The sequence below is a fragment of the Rhamphochromis sp. 'chilingali' genome, assembly GCF_963969265.1.
Source record: "Rhamphochromis sp. 'chilingali' genome assembly, chromosome: 1".
Classification (NCBI taxonomy): domain Eukaryota; kingdom Metazoa; phylum Chordata; class Actinopteri; order Cichliformes; family Cichlidae; genus Rhamphochromis; species Rhamphochromis sp. 'chilingali'.
Window position 1 is genome coordinate 72,264,280 of NC_137929.1, and position 20,953 is coordinate 72,285,232.

Below are 20,953 nucleotides of genomic sequence, written 5' to 3' on the forward strand. Positions count from 1 at the left end.
TTAACATATAGAAATACAGTAGAGTGCGGCTCATTCGCATTTTTATTTTTAAACCACTTTTTTTTAGTTACATTAGCAGTCTTTAGGTTAGTCTGACTTGAGTTTCTAATATTCTTCCTTGGTTCCCCTTGTGTCTCTGTGTTTATGTCCTTCAGTTTGTTCCCTGTCTCTCCTAATGCTTCAATCTCTCCTCACTCTGTCTCGTTTCCACATCGCCTCGCTGTCTCCTCCCATTATCTCCCTAACCCTGAAAGTCTTTTCCACACAAAAGCAACCTCTTGTGTGAGTTAGTCTGCGCCATAGTGTTTCCTGTTTTACTTTTGGTAGTCTGGTGCGCTTCCTGTTCAGCTTTGTTTGCCTGTTTCGTAAGTTAGCTCACCTTCAGCTGTGCTGCCGTCCCCATTTGCCCACATTTATGTGTGTGTCTCCCTCTGTCCTGCATCGCGACCTCCCTCATGGCTGTGTGTTCGTTTAGTTTTGTGTTTTATCCTGGTCGAGTGTTGTATTTATTTTTCCTTCACGCAATAAAAATGGATGTTTTTGAGCCAAATAACATAACTAAACAATTAAAAAATAAGAAAATCCTTTTTAAAACTTTATGTGAAATGTAATTTAGAAAGAATGCAATTTCTGGTGAGGACTAAATTAGTACACCCCCACCTGTCATCCTACTTAAACTGGTTAAACATCACGTTAGGTGCACATGATCAGTAGATTGTTACTAGGGCTGGGTTTTTATAATCGATTCATCGATTAAAATCGATTCTGGCTTGGATAACGTAAAATCGATTCATTAAAATCCTGAATCGATTTTTAATATAAATTTATTTTGTCCGAAATGCCAGAATCTCTGGTGACATCTCACAAAATTTCAAGAACCACCAAACAGTTAAGACAGTAAATGAGAGCAGGTACAAACACACAGCGCGACCCGCGGATCAGAATCAGTTAGATGTCGCCTTTCTCACAGTCGGGGCTGAAAGCCGACAGCTCGCTGATTCTGATCTGTGGGCGCTTTGTGTTCACGCCCTTTATGCGCAGAGTCTAAAGCTGTTGGTTTGATCTCTCTCCAAACAATATTGACCGAACCAGCAGCAAAAGAAGATCCAAACTACGCTTCACATAAACATCGTCATGAATTCACTCTTTTACTGTTTTGCTTCCACCACAATAAAGTCACACTTCATGCACAGCTCTCTCTCTCTGTTTTCTGCATTATTCGCTTGCTTGTTAGGCACAAGTCTACCGTTATTTACAGGCTGTCGGCCGACTTTTTTTTTTTCCTTTTACATTCTTCCGAAAAGAAAACCTCATTTCTGCTGTTCAATACTGAACAAATTTAAACTTTTTAAAATTATGCAAAACGCCGTGTCTCTAATAAAACCGCTGTAACGTCAGAGGTGATGTTCATATGTTGATTAATGGTTTTCTTTCGTTTTTGATGTACTGCAGAATATTTTTATAAAATCCCAGGCCAGGAAAATCACCTTCATGTGTTTCTGTGTTTTATCCTCAGCTACTTTGACACAAAGGCCTCTGCTGTGATGTTTACACATTTGATAAAGTCTTGTGTGTGTCAGCTTCCTTTTTATAGATACAAAAATATGTAAATGTACTGATCTGAATTATATTTCTGACTGTCAAAATTTCCCAGATTCAAATCAAATCGAATGAAATCGAATCGTGGATCGAATCGATTCTAGAAATCAGTGACGATACCCAGCCCTAATTGTTACGCAGCATTTTAAAGGAGCCCTATTTAAACCTCAGATTGAGTTTGGTGTGCTCCTCACTAACTAACTCTACTATCAGGAAGAGACTACACAAGTTTGACTTTCACAGGAGCTGTGGAAGGAGAAAACCATTGCTCTCTGAGAAAATGGTAAATGGTAAATGGCCTGTATAGCGCTTTACTAGTCCCTAAGGACCCCAAAGCGCTTTACACATCCAGTCATCCACCCATTCACACACTGGTGATGGCAGCTACATCGTAGCCACAGCCACCCTGGGGCGCACTGACAGAGGCGAGGCTGCCGGACACTGGCGCCACCGGGCCCTCTGACCACCACCAGTAGGCAACGGGTGAAGCGTCTTGCCCAAGGACACAACGACCGAGACTGTCCGAGCCGGGGCTCGAACCGGCAACCTTCCGATTACAAGACGAACTTCCAGCTCTTGAGCCACGATCGCCACGAGAAACATTAAGGCTAGACTGAAGTCAGACCGAACGCAGACAAAGACCACGACTTCTGGAATAAAGTTCTTTGGAGAGATGAGTCATTTGGACACCAGGGCCCTGTGCTTCGTACGTCGCTTACTACATCCAAGATCAAATGAAACATCCAAGACCAAACCATCGCGCTAACCGTGAGCGCGCTAATCCGGTTCCCCGAACACACCTGCTGTTGACGATTAGTACAGCTGGACGCAGTAATGTGACATCACTGGGTGTCGTAAAAGGGGCTACGCATCGATAGTAGAAACATTGATCGGCAACCCTCTGATTGGTCGGCGAAAATGTCGACGGAGCGCGCTCGGCTCGGTATTTTTCGGCAGCAGAGCAAGAACTCATGAGTGAGGGATTTCAGGAGTTTCAGAGTTTAATCAGAACGCAAGGGAACACTGCAAAGGCTGCAAAAGCAAGGAGCGAGGGCTGGCAGGAAGTTGCTGACAAATTAAACTCGTAAGTAATTTAATAATAACAATAATAATGGAGTGGATTGATATAGCGCTTTTCAAGGCACCCAAAGCGCTTTACAATGCCACTATTCATTCACTCTCACATTCACACACTGGTGGAGGCAGCTACGGTTGTAGCCACAGCTGCCCTGGGGCAGACTGACAGAAGCCAGGCTGCCATATCGCGCCATCGGCCCCTCTGGCCAACACCAGTAGGCGGTAGGGTAGATTTATTATATTACACTATATTATCCAATATTATATTACATTATATTATAATATGTTATATTTTATCCTCTTTCACATTAGAGCCACGACAGGACCCACTAGAACATGGGAACAGGTAAAAGTGAAATATAAGAATATTCTACAGAATGGTAATATTTATCACTTATATTGCTTTTAGTCTCTTGGAAAGAGACCCTGGAATAATCTGTTTGTTTGGGCAGGGATAGCTCAGTAGGTAAAGTGGTCGCCCCATGATCGGAAGGTCGGCGGTTCGAATCCACTTAACGGCTACCCTGAGGTACCCCTGAGCAAGGTACCGTCCCTACACACTGCTCCCCGGGCGCCTGCTTAGTGGGCTGCCCACTGCTTCACTGAGTGAATGGGTCAAATGCAGAGAAAAACAAGTAATTTCCCCATGGGGATCAATAAAGTATCCATTATTATTATTATTATTATTATTATTATTATTATTATTATTATTATTGTTTGTTTATAACAGCAACCAAGAAAAGGGCAGAGCAAACAAAGACAGGTGGTGGTCCTGCACCCCCTCGTCAACAAGTTGGTTAAGTAAATAATACCCTCACGGGAATATCGATATCTCTCTATGAGCACACTGTCGCGCTGAGCTAAAGGATCCTGTCTATCCCGCAATATACGCTGAATTCTGAGGACTCTCCTTATCAATCTTGCACCTTCCGCAATGGGTGGCTCGCGTATACGGACAGGACATGGCTGCGACAGGCTTCCCAAATCCACCTTCGCTTTTATAGCCGTGGTCTCTCATCTTGATTACACGAAGTAATTTACAATTACTACTCTGAAATATGAATTACATCTGTAATAATCACATACATGTAATAGAATGTTAATAGTACATTTCCCTTTTTTAGGGAATGACCTGTATGTATCTGTGTGAAATCAATAAAAGGATCAAGTGCTGCATTATCTTTAGTTACATTGATGTTATTTATTTATGGTGAAACAGTGGTGGAATATCGCTGTTGCTTTCGTATGAATGACGCGGGCATACCTGCGTGGCCGCGATCTAATCCTGTTTACATAAAGTAAACCTGCTCCCCAGCAGGTTTACGCTTACGGCTCTGTTGCTATGACAGCAAGTCCCGGATGGGCTTCGGGGAACCGAACGATCCAAGATCACGCGAAATCGTCAACAATCTCATCCAGCTAACTCACTTAGCGCGGTACGAAGAACGGGCCCCAGAGCAGTCAAGATGTTTGGCGTAAACCAAATCCAATCTTCAAAGAAAAGAACCTCATACCAACTGTGAAGCATGGAGGTGGCAGTATCATAGTTTGGGGATGCTTTGCTGCAGCAGCACTTGGCCAGATCACCATCATAGATCATCATCTGACTGTGTATCAGGGGGTGCTTGAAGAACATGTGAAACCATCTGTTAAAAAATTAAAGCTGAAGAGGAAGTGGACACTGCAGCCTGACAATACACCAAAGCATACCAGCAAATCCACCAAGGAGTCCTTATGAACAAGGCATCTGTGATGGCTGAAACCCAAAACATATCCACAGACAGCACAGGTGTTATACTTTATATTATAGTTTAATCGGGTTTTGTTTGCTTCTTTAAATTTAGATGTTAGTTTTATTTATTATGTATTCAGGGTCTGTGTCAGAGATTAATGCAGGCATTACAAACTGAACTCTGAAAGCCGTGACTCACATCCAACATCTAAATAATAGAATAGAATAGCCTTCATTGTCATAAATAAATGTCTATTGAAAAATAATGAGGCACGTTTTTCATTTTTGTTGTTTTTTTTAGCCAAACTAAAAAACACTAACAGGACATTTCCTATAAAACGTTGTTTAATCTTCCAAATTAATTTCATTTATTATTATCAATAATTTAGCTTCATTTTTTGTGTTTAGTTTTTATTTCTGTTTGAACTTTTTGAGCTCTAGTTTTAGTTGTGAGTTCAGTTTTAGTGAACTACAATAACTTCTGTAACACTTCTTCCTGTTGGAGCGGAGCCAACTGTTTGTGGCGCAGTATTTTTAAGACCGCCATGTTGAATCTGTATCTAGCACACTTCTATCCTAAATATTAATTTAAGCAAATATATCTAAATATTAAGTAATATCCTGCTGTCCCTGTAAATATAAACACCCGGAGCTCAGAGGCTCTCCGGCCGAGATCAGACCACATTCAGTGTGTTTGGTCCGACTCCCGGAGTCTGATCACACACTAACAAAAAATGGCGGACACACTCGGCCTCGTTAGAAAACATTACACACTGACTTTAACGGAGAGACCGGAAATACAAACACGCACAGTTTGTTGTGTGAATAAATCCAACATGAGCAGAACAAACAGTAAAGTTCCTAAAGACAAACTGTTAAAGGAGGAAACAAAGAAAACTTACAGTTTCTTCACACCAACAACAAGCGCCACTCCACGAAGCTCAGCAAAGACGAACTTTGAGCAGGAAGGAAACACCCAGAGAGGCGTTTGAGGACACTCAGAAGGAAGTCCGTGTTGCATTCAAGTGAAACTTGGAAATTCACAAATCTTCAACCAACACCTTGGTTGATTCATTTCTGCCGGTTTTCCTGTTTGAAACACAAACATGTGTCATCACTTTGTTGTTGTTCTTCCTGCAGCGTTTGAATGTTTCAGCACTGAACTGATGTTGGTTCAAAGCTCATTTCAACCTGTTGAAGTCATGAATGAAAGTGCAGACTGAGAGTGGATCACATGATGTTGAAGGTGAGTCATGTGACATGTTCAGTATTGTCACACGTGTCTAGATTGTCCCTGACATCATAGCTGCTCAAACACTGATGATTATATTTGAAGCATTATTACTCATGGTGTAACCAATACGTCTACTCACCAAAGAATGAGTGAAGCAATATGGATAACAGCAGAGGACAATTTATTTAGGGTCTGATGGCAATTTACCATCGATGTCCAGCACTTTAAATCAAATCAAATCAAATCAAAATCAAATCAAATCACTTTTATTGTCACATCACATGTGCAGGTACATTGGTACAGCACATGTGAGTTAAATTCTTGTGTGCGAGCCCCACAAGCAACAGAGATGTGCAAACACAACAACACAAACGAGCAAAATACAAGAATGGCCAACCTGAAACTAATAAATATATGTACAATATATAATAGTGTATGCATTTCTGGATGTGTATACTAAATATTTTCCTACGTGTGTGTGTGTGTGTGTGTGTGTGTGTGTGTGTGTGTGTGTGTGTGTGTGTGTGTGTGTGTATACACATTTTTACAAATTAAATAGTAAAAAAAATAATAATAAAATATATAAAATATACAGAGGTTTGTAGTTGGATATTGTGCAAAACAAGTGGCATTTATATACAGTGTGGAGTGCATAATGTTGAAGTTCCAGTAGTGAAGCTGAGGTGTCTATGAAGTGTTCAGCAGTCTGATGGCCTGGTGGAAGAAGCTGTCTCTCAGTCTGCTGGTACGGGACCGGATGCTGCAGAACCTCCTTCCTGATGGAAGCAGTCTGAACAGTTTATGGCTGGGGTGACTGGAGTCCTTGATGATCCTCCCCGCTTTCCTCAGGCACCGCTTCCTGTAGATGTCTTGGAGGGAGGGAAGCTCATCTCCAATTATCCGTTCAGAGCACCGCACTACTCGCTGGAGAGCTTTGCAGTTGTAGGCGGTGCTGTTGCCATACCAGGTTAAAGGATTGGACTGGAGCACATCTGTCCTTAACATACCCTCTTAAACATCAGCGTGACACGGATACATCAAAAGAAACTTAGCCGACTCTAAGTGCAAATGTTTCAACCTGAACATCTTAAAACTTCTCTGGGATACAATGTAAACAAAGACATGAAGAAGAAAAATATTTCCATCAATAGTCACTTCTCCTAACCAGGAGACAAGTGAAGATATTATGTAAAGAGTCCTTTTTCTCAGTCCTGGGGTTGTAACAGCACAACCTCCTCAGTCCGTAATCAGAGAGTGTCTATTTGACAACAACCAAAATGTCTTTGGATAGTCTTTGTGAATGCAAACAAAACAAAACAAAACAAAACAAAAAAAACAATGGTGTTAGCTGGCCAGCAAAATAAAGAGAGTGTATGGCACTGAGTGCGGGCGTGTGTGTGAGTACTTCGGTACTCCGTTCCTCTTCACCATCTACACTGCAGACTTCTCCCACAACTCCACCCAGTGCTTCCTGCAGAAGTTCTCTGATGACTCTGCAATAGTCGGCCTCATCACTGATGGGGACGACAAGGAGTACAGAGGACTGACTCAAGACTTTGTGGACTGGTGCCAGCTGAACTACCTCCAGATCAACGCCAGTAAAACCAAGGAGCTGGTGGTAGACTTCCGCAGGCACAAGCATTCTCCACTGCAACCACTGAACATCCAAGGTATGGACATTGAGGCTGTGGACAGCTACAGGTACCTTGGTGTTCATCTGAACAACAGACTGGACTGGACTCATAACTCAGACGCCCTCTACAGGAAAGGGCAGAGCAGGCTGTACCTGCTGTGGAGACTCAGGTCGTTTGGAGTGGAGGGCCCACTCCTGAAGACCTTCTATGACTCTGTTGTGGCTTCTGCTATCTTTTATGGCGTGGTCTGCTGGGGCGGCAGCATCTCTGCTGGGGACAGGAAGAGACTGAACAGGGTGATCCGAAGGGCCAGCTCTGTTCTAGGATGCCCTCTGGACCCAGTGGAGGTGGTGAGTGACAGGAGAACGGCGGCTAAGCTGTCATCCCTGTTGGACAACGTCTCCCACCCCATGCAGCAGACTGTGACAGCACTGAGCAGCTCCTTCAGTGGGAGACTGCGGCACCCACGGTGTGGGACGGAGAGATTTCGCAGGTCTTTCCTCCCCACTGCTGTCAGACTCCATAATAAAGACTTTAACTGATCAAGCACACACATCCATACATATGCAATAATACTAAGTGCAATAATCCTTTCTGTCATCGTTGTATTTTTACTCAGTTGTATATAGCATTTGTATTTGTATTCTATTTTTATCTTATTGTATATTTATTCTATTTTATTCTACTGTATATAGTATTTTATTTTATTCTATTCTGTACAGCTGTGTACTGTATTTATTGTGTGGATGCTTTAAGCATCCACACTATTGAGTTCCTCTTGGGACTTCCGTACACTTTTTGGCACTTAACTACTTCCACAATTTTCAGCCGATTTTCACCGTTCAAATTTTAAAATATTCTGCTATTTCTGCTAATTCCTGCTATGTCTTTTGGTATTTTTCACTATTATACTTTTTAAAATATTAAGCTTAATTTGTCCCATTGAAATGAATGGGAAACTTCTGCAATTCTGCTAAAATTTTCTTGTTTCTGAAACTTAACTACTTCCTCATATTTTCACGTAAAACAACCATTCAAACTTTAAAATGTTCTCAAATTATTGGGCTATTCAGGTATGATTCAGCTTTTTCAAATCTTTTACCGTTTTACTTTTATGCCTCTTAAAGTTTTCAGTTGCAAAATTGTGATTTTTCAGAAAATACATGCGTTGTTATGGTTGCTATGCACTTGGCTTCCAGTCTGCCACTGAAGGTTTTGCAGTCTTCTCTTCATGTCCGAACAACTTCTTGCTACTTGCTCAATCTTCACTCAACTTCCACAAATTATACATCAAAACGTAGGTATTTTTGCTGGGTTTCCGAAAATGTCACTATCATTGTTGTGGGATTTATAGAATTTTGGCAAATCTCCTCAGACCAACACAAAGTCGCAAAACTCTCCATAGAAAGTCAATGGAGAGCTTGTTCAAAATCACCGCTGGATTTCTGTAATGAGAGGCATATTCGAATCATCATATCTCCTCAACGAAGCAAAGTTAAGACATAAGGCTTGTCCCAGTATATCTTCAGACACTCCTGACGCTCACAATTCAAGAATTATTTTCTCACCTATTACCGTTCTGAAATGAGTTAGACTTGTTTGAGGGTAGGAAATTCGTCCTTCGCTCAGATTTCTTCAGATTTCAAACTCTGGAAATGAACCACTTTTTTCTCTCGTCATATCTTTTTAATGGATTTCCACAGAGACCTGAAAATTTCCATGATTGTTCACCAAAGCCTGCTGTCTCTTACGGTGAAAGAATGATATTGATACTCCAAATAGATTTAGAGTTAGAAAGCGTTGTTTGAGGGCAAGTCAAGGCAGTTTTTGCTTTGCTCTACTCAGTTATGGTGCATTAGAAGTCAATTATCTTTAATAATTCATATTTTAATGATAAATTGTCAACACTTTAAGATTCCCCCATCTCTTCTGAACAAAACGGTGTAAGAATGACCGTTCTAGCCCCTACGGTTAGGAAATTATGGTCATTTGTTTGAGGGGAGTCATCATTATGAGAAATAGACTGCAAAAATCCTGTGTCTCTCTGTGCTGCATGCACCTGTTTTGGCGGGAAAAAGTGCACAGGCTCTCTGATTGGTGGATTCAAATTCAGCAGCTCCAAGGCTGCTTGACTGAGCTAGAAACTTACTTCTCTGTGTGTGTGTGTGTGTGTGTGTGTGTGTGTGTGTGTGTGTGTGTGAGAGAGAGAGAGAGAGAGAGAGAGAGAGAGAGAGAGAGAGGAAGCCTTTTTATGGGATGATCTCATTGTAAGATTCAAATTCAATATATTTAGACTGGTTGACTGAATTGGATCTTGTGTGTGTCTCTCTCTGTGCATGTGTGTTTCCATATGTGTCCATATTTGTGATTGTGTGGCTGTTATATTTTTTTTGCCAATTTTTTTCATTTAACAAGTATATTTGAGGGACCCTCAGCATGTTCAGCATTTTTTCAGCTGTCCATTTTGCTTTTCCAATTTTTCTGTTTAAGTTATTACTATTGTGCTAAATCATACTATTTCTGCTATTTTATAAGATTTGTGCTAAATATAGTATTTCTGTCAAATTATAGTATTTGTGCTAAAACATAGTATTGATTTAAAATTACAATATTCATAGTTCATCACAGTGTCTCTGGTAAATCACAGTATTTCTGCTCTGTTGTACTATTTTTCTAAATCATAGTGTTTCTGTAATGCTTAAGTATTTTTGGCTAAATATATTCTTTCTGTTATCTTATACTATTTCTCCTAAATTCTTGTATTTTTGAGAAGTTATCATGTTTCTGGTAAGTTACAATATTTCTGCTAAGTTCTGCTATGCTATTGTATTTCTGCCAAGTATTATGTTTCCTCTAAGATATTGCAGTTCTGCTAAGTTATTCCATTTTAGCAAAGTTCCTTTGCTTCTGCAAAGTTTTTACAATTTCTGCAACTTTTCAGCTTTTTCAGCTAGTTTTTGCATACAGCTTCAGCTTTAAAGCATCCACACTGCATTTTCGCAGGAAATGCAAATCTTTCTAGTTCTTATTGTATTCTAATTTTTGCCTCATAACTTTTGCACTGTCCACTTCCTGCTGTGACAAAACAAATTTCCCACGTGTGGGACTAATAAAGGTTATCTTATCTTATCTTATCTTATCTTATCTTATCTTAAATAATCGAGGTCCGGATGGATGAACGGATGGCAGCCACTTGTCCTTTAATGGCACCAGCGAGACAGCACAGCAGCGAGGCGTCTGGCAGGAGAACGAACAATAGTCACTTCTCCTAGCCAGGAGACAAGTGAAGATATTATGTAAAGTCTTTTTTTTTTCTCAGTCCTGGGGTTGTAACACCACAACCTCCTCAGTCCGTAATCAGAGAGTGTCTATTTGACAACAACCAAAATGTCTTTGGATAGTCTTTGTGAATGCAAACAAAACAAAAAAAACAATGGTGTTAGCTGGCCAGCAAAATAAAGAGAGTGTATGGCACTGAGTGCGGGCGTGTGTGTGAGTACTTCGGTCCAAATAATCGAGGTCCGGATGGATGAACGGATGGCGGCCGCTTGTCCTTTAATGGCACCAGCGAGACAGCACAGCAGTAAGGCAGCACAGCAGCGAGGCGTCTGGCAGGAGAACGAACAATAGTCTCTTTTTTTAAGGCTACTGCAGAAGGAGATATTCCCCGCTAGCTCACCCAAGCTTGCTCTCTGGCACAGCTACAAGCCACGTGAGCTCATAACCCCTCCCGCTAGGATGTACTACCACAGTCGACTGTCGTAAAGCAGCCGCAAACCAATAGCAATAAAAAAACCCTCAAAATCATTGAAGAACATTTTATAACACCCAATATAGATATATACATATATACTGAATATCACACAATATCAGATAACCAAATTAACACTGGGTTACAATGGCAGCAAAGTTTGAATGGAGCTCTCTGTCTGTGCTGATTTGTCGCCCTCTGGAGGTCAAAGCACAAACTGCATGATGTCACTGTAACCACCACAGTGACAGGAAGTGTTTTTAAATGATGAAACATGTCAGTGATGCTGATAGTGTGTTCATCACAGACGCTCAGGAATCAAAGTGAAAGCAGAGAAACTGGAATGAATCAGGTGTTGTAGAAGATGGAGAAACAGGTTGGAGGATGCTGCTCCTTCTTTGAGATCAAACATGTCGTGTTGTTCACGTGCTGTCAGCGTGACGCACAGAAACCATGGAAACAAAGTGTGAGTGAAATCAGTCCAAAGTAACAGAGTGAAGAGCAGCAGATGAAGCACAGAGGACACAAAAGGAAGGAAAGAAGGAGACAAGGTCCATCTGTGTCCTTTTAAACAAGCTTCAACGTCCAGGACTGAAACATGAGTCCACATATTTATACACATATTTATTTAATGAGAATAAAACCAGAATATTTATAACACATCAGCAATAATCAGGCCTGGGATCCTCCTGGTTACAAACAGGGTCCAGGACTGGGACACTCAGGTGGATCCTGCAGGGTCTGGTTCAGGAAAAGGTTTCAGTAGAAAGGTATGATTTCATTTATTTGAAGAGATCAGAGCATCATTCTGATTATTAAGCTCAAGTCAAATATACGAATGCGCACGGCGCCGTGACACTTAGTGATCTGTTACTGTACATTTGTCACATGTGTGTATTTGTTGTTGTATTGTTGCTGCCATGATGCATCACATGGGACCATCACACTACCACCACCATATGTGACTGTTGGCTCCTTTTCATTGATGCTGTGTTAGTTTCAGATGTAACAGGACTCAAAGCTGTCAGAAAGCTTTTGTCTCATCAGTCCACAGAGTCTTCACCTCCAGCCTGTATTTTCCTGACACGTCCTGCAGCGCCTCCTCCTGGTAGAGCATGTTGTGGCCATTTTTGTTGAATGTTTATAAAATGCAATTTGTATTCATTTTTGTTCTTTCTTTAAAGGTGTAAGAATATACTGACCTGGTTTTGTTCTGTAAATTTGTAATTAATTTTATTGGATAAGCTTTTGGAAAGTGATTGGTATGTTAGCTTATGGACCCTCCCATTAATCAAGAGATTAAGAGCACCCTGGATGGGTGTGGTAGAGAGGTTTTTGTTTGCCAAATGTCAGGGAAGACGGGAGGGTTAGAAAATGATTTTTTTGACCACTTTTGAAGTTGTTAAAGCAAATTAAGTTAACTTTCATTTAATTTTAAGTTTTAAGAAGTTATTTGGCTGATTTCTGTTTGTAATTTTTCACGAAATAAACGGCATATGATTTTAAACAATGGAGTCAGAAGTGCGTTCTAAAACAAACCTCCCGTTGCCACCCACGGCCTTTTCTTGGACTTTTTTGGTGTTTGGAAAGTAAAAGAGCAGTTTGTTGCCCTGATTTCCATCAAACGTCAGCTGACTGCTGGAGCCTGAACTGTCCCTGTGCTCCGACCTTCAGGACTGAACACCAGAGTGGAGCAGAGAGCCTGAAGAGCCTCCACCGTGTCCTACAGGATGGAGTCATGTTGACATGAAGTTCAAACTGCCTGTGTCACTTCAACACACTCTCACAAAGAGTTTCTAACCTTCACTTCCGGCTTAAATAAAGGTTTTTGACATAACGTTGTTCTTGTTCCAGAATACAAATATTTTTTAAAGTATTTGTCCGAAATAAGTTTTTCGTAAAACCACGTTATTCGTGCCTTTCTGAATACCGTATTGGGCTCTCCTCCTAGTTGGGATCATTGTCCTTTGCTGCTGCATGTATTGTGCAGCCATGAGGAGCCTTAATGATGCAGCTGCATTATTTATCCACCATAACAGAGGTTAGTGTTCAGCTCTGTCACCACTCTGGCCACATGTTGCCACACTTGTACTTCCAGCTCTGAGCTGCTGCTGCTGAACACGTTACTTTGGTGCTTATGTCTCCAAGCAGCATCACAGCTTTCAGAGAAGACAAAAGCATCATTTCCTGATAATGTGTGATGTGCTCGTACGAGATGCAAAGACTGGTAGTTTGAGGAAATCCTTTCAAAAACATATTTGCTTGCACAGAGCAGTGAGCCTTCTTGGTTTCTTGCAGATTACAAACAGGATTGGAGTGATGAGGTACGCGGTGCTGCTGTCTATGGGACGACCTGGACATCAGAACCAGCCCAGACCCAGACATCTACCAGCACAAGTACAGAGCCTTTATCTCACATGTTGGAGCATTCGTTCACCTTCATCTGTCTGTTCTTACTGACGACTCTTCATCCAGTCCACCTTAAACACAGTGGCTGTGTTGCTGGGATGGGAGTTACCTCATGGAGCTGTCATTGCAGTAAAACTGTTTGTGTGTGTATTTCAGTCCTTATGAATTAAAAAAAAGTAGACTAACGTGACACTTGCAGACTGAGTGATGCTGGTGGTTTGTACTGGGTGTGAGACAGAGCTGACCCCTGACCTCAGGGTGGAGAAATCTGATAGAAAACTCTTGCTGTGTCCGAATTCAGGGGAAGGATGCTCATGAGGACACTACCTACCTACATCACAAGGTAGTGTCCTTCGACTGACGGGTAGTCAGGAAGTGAGCGGCTGTGGACAGCCCCCTTTTTTCTCCATAGAAACTTTATTAAACAACATGGATCAACACAGGCCTGCAACGTAGGGTTTATCTCTGCCGGCTTTAGGTTTAGTTTGGGACTCTAATTGTTTTATCACTGGTGGTTTACACTGTATGTGTGGGGGGATTCTGTGTACAGTGGGTAAATTGCTGCGTGTGTTTTTGGTTTGCCTGAATACTGAAACCTGACATTTTATTATTTTATTGTTTTTCATTGTTTGGTAAATTAAAGGAGGGTTGCATGCTCTACTTTACAATGTGTATGACATGATTTGCTGCACTGTAGTCACTAGTGTTCATTTTCGTGTGTACTGCTACTGTTAAGGAATAAGCTTCATTGATCCCAGAAACAAAAGAGGAGTTAATTTAAGAGTATCGTACGAGAGTACACTAGAGAAAGAACCCAAAGCCCATTTATTTAATGGTATTGAGTAAATGAGGGCTGTGTGTTGTTTCTGTCATGAAGCTGTCATGTGTGCATATCTGTGGTCAGTGAAGCTGATTGTGATTAATAGCTACACTACAGAGTGCCCACAGAGTTGTTGCATTGCTTGTTAGCCTTGTTTAGGGAGGGCTGGGTTTCTTTGGAGCCCCAATTCATTATAGTTAGTTCAGCACCAAGTGAAAAGAATCCCTGAAGACTCAGCACAGAAAGTGTGGCACAGAAGTTTGCTTTGGAGACACTAGCCAACAGGATTTATAACGGACAGTCATCATTAATGATGGAGAACTGAAAGGACATGAAGGCTGCGCTGTTACACTTTTTGATAGCTGGAAACTTTAACTGTCATCAGAAAACATCAAATATTCTGGATCCTCTCTGCAGTGTCTCTTCTTTCCTCTGTGACTTCCATGGATTTTAGCTCAAAGATGTTTTTAAATGACCTCTGCAGTACTGACCTGTACAAAGAGCTGTCGGTCTCAGCTCTTCTCTCCCAGCACTGGTGGAGCAGGTGTAGTTGCTGCTGACAGCCATTGTTGGTTTTCTCAGAGACGGGCGGAGGTCTGAAGTGTTGAGAGCATCAGCTCTCATCGATGTGCGCCGCTGTAACGCTGCTGTTGTCCTCTGAGATCACCAGGTATGAAATCCGAGTACTGATCTTTCCCCCTCATTCACTTCCATGAGCACAGCCAAGGCATGCTGGGAAACTGAGGACACACCAACAGATGTAGAAATGTCCTGCATGCTGTGGGTTTGAGTCCTCACAGGTGACAAATTAGCTGCAGAAACCCAAGCCAGGTGTCTGAATACTGACACATGGACTCTTCCCATCCAGAGGGAGGATTTAGTCGCACTTTATAATAACTACACAATAGTGAGCATTAGTATGTAGTTTATTAATGGAACCAAACTGTTCCTTTGATACCTGACTTTCAGGACCTCCAAGTCTGCACTTATGGTTATTATCAGTTGGAGCCCCTCCTCATTCTTCTTCTTTGGTGCAACCCTGTAAATTTTGGGGTACCCCTTTTGGCCCCTCCCCTTTTCTACAATTCCCCTGTGGGAGAGGTGGGTGTCATTTCTTTCCCAACACTGTACAACACTGAAAACCTTAGAAATATGGTATCTAACCAGATTCTTCCTCTGGATGGCATTACCTTGGCCTCCAGTAACGCTGTGAGGAACCTTGGAGTCATTTTTGACCAGGACATGTCCTTCAACGCACATATTAAACAAATATGTAAGACTGCTTTCTTCCATTTGTGCAACATCTCTAAAATTAGAAATATCCTGTCTCAGAGTGACGCTGAAAAACTAGTTCATGCATTTATTACTTCCAGGCTGGACTACTGTAATTCATTATTACCAGGAAGTCCTAAAAACTCACTGAAAAGCCTTCAGCTGATCCAAAATGCTGCAGCAAGAGTCCTGACAGGGACTAGAAAGAGAGCGCAGATTTCTCCTGTTTTGGCTTCCTGTTAAATCCAGAATTCAAAATCCTGCTCCTCACATACAAGGTCTTAAATAATCAGGCCCCATCTTATCTTAATGACCTTGTAGTACCATATCACCCTATTAGAGCACTTCGCTCTCGCTCTGCAGGCCTACTTGTTGTTCCTAGAGTATTTAAAAGTAGAATGGGAGGCAGAGCCTTCAGTTTTCAGGCCCCTCTTCTGTGGAACCAGCTTCCAGTTTGGATTCAGGAGACAGACACTATCTCTACTTTCAAGATTAGGCTTCAAACTTTCCTTTTTGCTAAAGCATATAGTTAGGGCTGGACCAGGTGACCCTGAATCCTCCCTTAGTTATGCTGCAATAGACGTAGGCTGCCGGGGGATTCCCATGATGCATTGAGGTTTTCCTTTCCAGTCACCTTTCTCACTCACTATGTATTAATAGACCTCTCTGCATTGACTCATATCTGTTATTAACCTCTGTCTCTCTTCCACAGCATGTCTTTATCCTGTCTTCCTTTTCTCACCTCAACCAATCGCAGCAGATGGCCCCGCCCCTCCCTGAGCCTGCTTCTGCCGGAGGTTTCTTCCTGTTAAAAGGGAGTTTTTCCTTCCCACTGTCGCCAAAGTGCTTGCTCATAGGGGGTCATATGATTGTTGGGTTTTTCTCTGTATGTATTCTTGTAGGGTCTAGCTAGCATAGCAATGTAAAGCACCTCGAGGCGACTGTTGCTGTAATTTGGCGCTGTATAAATAAAATTGAATTGAACGCACACCATGGACATTTTGAATCATGCCGTGTCTTTTGGACTCACTACTGCCCCTGCTGTTTTTCAGGCGGTAGTGAACAACGTGCTGAGGGATTTTTTTTGAACATTTTTGTGTTTGTTTATTTGGATGAAATGGTGGAGTGAGACAGGTGGGAGGTCTCAGGAGCGATTTGCTCGACAATGTCACAAGTTCATGATGCTCATGGCCTTGGACAAGATGCTGGTATCGGGGTGCACCTGCTTTAGCACCTTGTACACGTAGATGACGTAGCTCTCCTTTCTGGTTTTTCTCTTCTTGCCAGCAGTTTTAGTCTTTCTTGCCTTTATTTAACTTGCACAGTGTAGCCCATTGGGTTGTGAAATTACTTTCAGCTATTTAAAAGGATTTTTAAGAAGTGTACAGAGGGATTAAAGGAACATATTTATGTCATTTAAGCATGTTTAAACAAATATGTACGTTTTCTCCGTCAGCACGTCAGGTGCTTCCTGTTGATCTTCTAACCCTCGCTTATCTCCTGGAACATCAGACGCACGTCTTACAACAGTTGCAGTCACAGGCTTTGCAAGCTATGGTTGAACTCTTACCTAAAAATGAGTGTGTCTACTCTGTGTGTCGACCTCAAATGCACTCTGTCTCACCTCGCCGACAACCTCACAGACAGAGGCCACTCTCATGTGTGTAATAACCTAACAGAAACTATATATGCACATTGTCAAAGGAGCTTGCAAAGAAAAGCGTCTGGACTTCTTTATATATGTATATATGCAGCTGTGGCTACAACTGTAGCTGCCTGTAGCTGTGAATGGGTGGATGACTGGATGTGTAAAGCGCTTTGGGGTCCCTAGGGGGGACTAGTAAAAGCGCTATACAAAAAATGCACACTTTACAGAGGAAACAAAGACATTTTAAAGGTATACTTCATGGCTTATTCTGAGTCATCTGTTACCAAGCAAACTCAAGCCTGACGCATGGTGAGGCTCCCTCTGCGTCACTTATCTGTCAGGGCTCTGTGTGCGGGCAGGCGGAGAGGAGGATACAAACGCAGGACTCAGACACAAACGTGAAACTCAAAACCTCAGCTTTATTGCTGACATGAAAACCAAACGTGAAGTGACCACTGAAACCGGAGACCAGGAACACACAGGCATAATCTGAGGGTACGACGCGACACCAAGCACGGGAAAACACAGGGCTTATATACACAGGGTGATAACGGGGGAATCGGCTACAGGAGGGAGACACAGCTGGGGGAGATCAGGGCTAACGAGACAGGGGGGCCAAAGCTGCACACACTAACATAAGACAAAGACTTTCACAATAAAACAGGAAACATGAATCACAACTCAGAGACATGGACTCAACACAGAGACAGAAAATGACACATGGAACTGCACTATACATGAAACCACAATTCCTAAAACATGGATAACATTCATGGATAACTTTCATTTTGATGTTTACACCAGGGTTCCTTGTCAGCACTTTATGCTCAGATGTTTGTAAGCTAAAAATAAACTATTGTGTATGTTCAAATATACTGTTGTGATTGAAGAAGTTAAATAAAAATGTCAGTCATCAATTCATGCATCACCTCATGTCATCATAACAGAGGTCTGTCTTCCAGGAAAGAACAGTTTAAAATTAATGTAATATAGTATTGGCCATACTATATGATGTATTGCTTGTCTTTGTTTAATAATACAGAAGACAAAGACCTTAAAAAATAATCGCATCGCAATCGCAATATTGGGGCAAAAAATCGCAATTAGATTATTTTCCATAATCGTTCAGCCCTACTCTGTACTGAGTATAGCGAACCTAACTGCCTTCTTGGTGATTAGTGTTACTTCCAGTATTCTCTGGGTGAAATTCCCAGGGTGGCGTTGTCTTTTAAACTGTGAACAGTATTTACTTTATTCCCACCTCGTGCTGCCACACAAGGACGGCTCTTCAGATCTGCTGATGCTTAGCACTGTGCACATCTGTCTTCCGGAAGATAATGATTGAATAAAATGATTATAAATACTTTGAGTCGCGTCTTCTCTGTCCAGTAGAAGAATAAAAGAACTGGGATCAATAAAACCTAGTCGCTCGCCGATTTTCTTTAATGTCAGGTTCACAACGTGAGTGCCACTGTCACTTGTGATTTTCCCCGGGATACCCCACCCGAGAATGATTTTTGACAGGAGGCCTTTTGCCACAGCACTGCTGTCTGCACTTTTTGTGGGGAATGCTTCTACCCACTTAGAAAACATTACTACTACCAGACAATACATCTTTCCCTCGGCTGTTGTTTCATCTGCTCATTTTGTCATGGCCAGAAGGTCCTCACCGGTCGATCTGCCAGTTTGGGTTGTGTTTGTGTGCACTTTGTGTGCGGTTTTCTCCTCTCCGCCCAGTGTGTGTGTGTGTTCTTTGTTGTGATGTGGGAACATGTACTTCCGGGAACTGTGGCACGGAACGGCAGCTGACCCGGGAGGAGTGTCCCGCGCTGGAGTCGCCAGATGTGCGCTTAATCACTTCGCCAGCTGCTACTAATCATTTGCCATCCCGAAGCAGACCTATTGGTTGGATGACAGCCAGCGCTGGAACGTTGAGCTAAGCCAGGTAGCGCAGCTGCGATTTAGTGTTTCACGATTGTGAACAAGAGAGTCTCCAGGATCCAGGGAACGGAAGAGGAGCTTGCAAGAGAGGGAGTTGGTCTATTGGACTATTATAGAATAGAATAGAATAGAATTCAACTTTATTGTCATTGCACATGCACAGGTACAGGGCAACGAAATGCAGTTTGCATCCATCCAGAAGTGCTTTAGTGATATAGATATATTACAATATATATTAGCAATAATATAGATATGTAAGTATATTACAGAAATGGGTCTATTATGTTATAATGTACACGGTATGAAGTATGTTGTGAATATTCTATAACTAAGTATGTACAGGCTGTAGTGAGTACAAGCTATGTACAGGCTATGAACAGGATATAAATATGAAAAACTATACAGAATATGAAATAAATAACTTTACAGAATCTGAGATATACAGCTATACAGAAATGGGAACTATGCAAGTTGTAAACAGTTGTAGGGTTAAAGATTATCGAATGTACAGAATGATTATTTACACAGAGCTATACAGTAGTGCAGTTAAGATAAGTGAGGGTGTAGATAGTTTCTACAGAGGCTATATAAAGTGCTGGTGGTTGTGAGTGGTGGTTCAGTCCATGTTATTATTGTGTTTGAGGGTACAGTTGTCCATTGTGGGTGTGTGTATGTTCAGTCCATGAGTTTAACGTGGGTCAGATGTCAGGAGGCAGAGTTCAGGAGTCTGACAGCTGTGGGGAAGAAGCTGTTCCGGTACCTGGTGGTCTTAGTCCGGAGGCTCCTGTGGCGCCTCCCAGAGGGCAGGAGGGTGAAGAGTCCATGTGATGGGTGACTGGGGTCTTTGATGATTTTCCCAGCCCTTTTCAGACACCGCTTCCTGTAGATGTCTTTTATGGCAGGAAGTGGTGCTCCGGCGATGCGCTGGGCAGTTTTCACGACCCTCTGCAACGCCTTCCGGTCCGAGGCAGAGCAGTTCCCGTACCAGACTGTTATACAGTTGGTCAGGATGCTCTCGATGGTGCAGCGATAGAAGTTCACCAGGATGTCTGAGGACAGGTGGTTCTTCCTCAGAGTCCTCAAGAAGAAGAGGCGCTGGTGAGCCTTCTTGACCAGCTTGGAGCAGTTGGTCGTCCAGGTGAGATCCTCGGAGATGTGGACTCCCAGGAACTTGAAGCTGCTCACACGCTCCACAGCCGTCCCCTTAATGTGGATGTTAATGAATGAATGTTAGAACCATCGGCAGGTCTGCAGTCGTGGGTGAAGAGGGAGTAAAGGGCTCATCACACAGCCTTGTGGTACACCGGTGTTCATATTGCACTGTCACCTTGTCAGGGAGAAGTCACCTTGTCACTTCACTGCTCTTTTGGATTACGGAGTCGAACTGTTGCCGTTTTTTCACTGTAAATAAATTCACCATCACTTCGCAAGGAGTCTCGCGCCTGAGTCCTCTCATTCCACTCTCCATGACACATTTCCAGGACCCCCAGGAAGGCCGCCGGACCAGATGGAGTGATGAGATGAGATGATGAGATGAGATAGTCTTTATTTGTCAGTTGCAGGTCTTTTGCCCACAACCGAGATGACAGACCTTGCCGACCGTACATACAATACAAACATCACATTGGGGAGACAGGTCAGGCCAGGTAGCGAGGAAAAAACATTGAAATGTGCAACACAAAAGGATAATACAGGAATGCACAGGTATCAACACACCATAACACAATAAACACAGACAAGCAACATGGGAAAGAGTTCCAGTGTGTACATCTGATCTGGGACCGCTGCAATCTTTCGACTGCGCCTCCAGCTGACCCGATGTCCACATCATGGGGG

The 20,953-nt window shown here is 42.4% G+C and overlaps 2 protein-coding genes across 5 annotated transcripts in view; one reads left to right on the top strand and one right to left on the bottom strand.

Annotated features, from left to right (window-relative positions):
* The window catches only part of LOC308395836 (protein NLRC3-like), a 65,638-nt gene extending 60,125 nt beyond the window's left edge, over window positions 1-5,513 (bottom strand). For 2 of the 4 annotated variants that reach the window (XR_013971478.1, XM_080880839.1), the window contains exon 1: window positions 5,311-5,513. The gene's annotated coding sequence lies outside the window, so the exon portion shown is untranslated. The remainder of the gene's footprint in view (window positions 1-5,310) is intronic. The other 2 variants (XM_080880838.1, XM_080880837.1) reach the window with 2 other exon arrangements.
* The window catches only part of LOC308396731 (uncharacterized protein), a 525,219-nt gene that overhangs the window by 359,746 nt on the left and 144,520 nt on the right, over window positions 1-20,953 (top strand). The window lies entirely within an intron of this gene.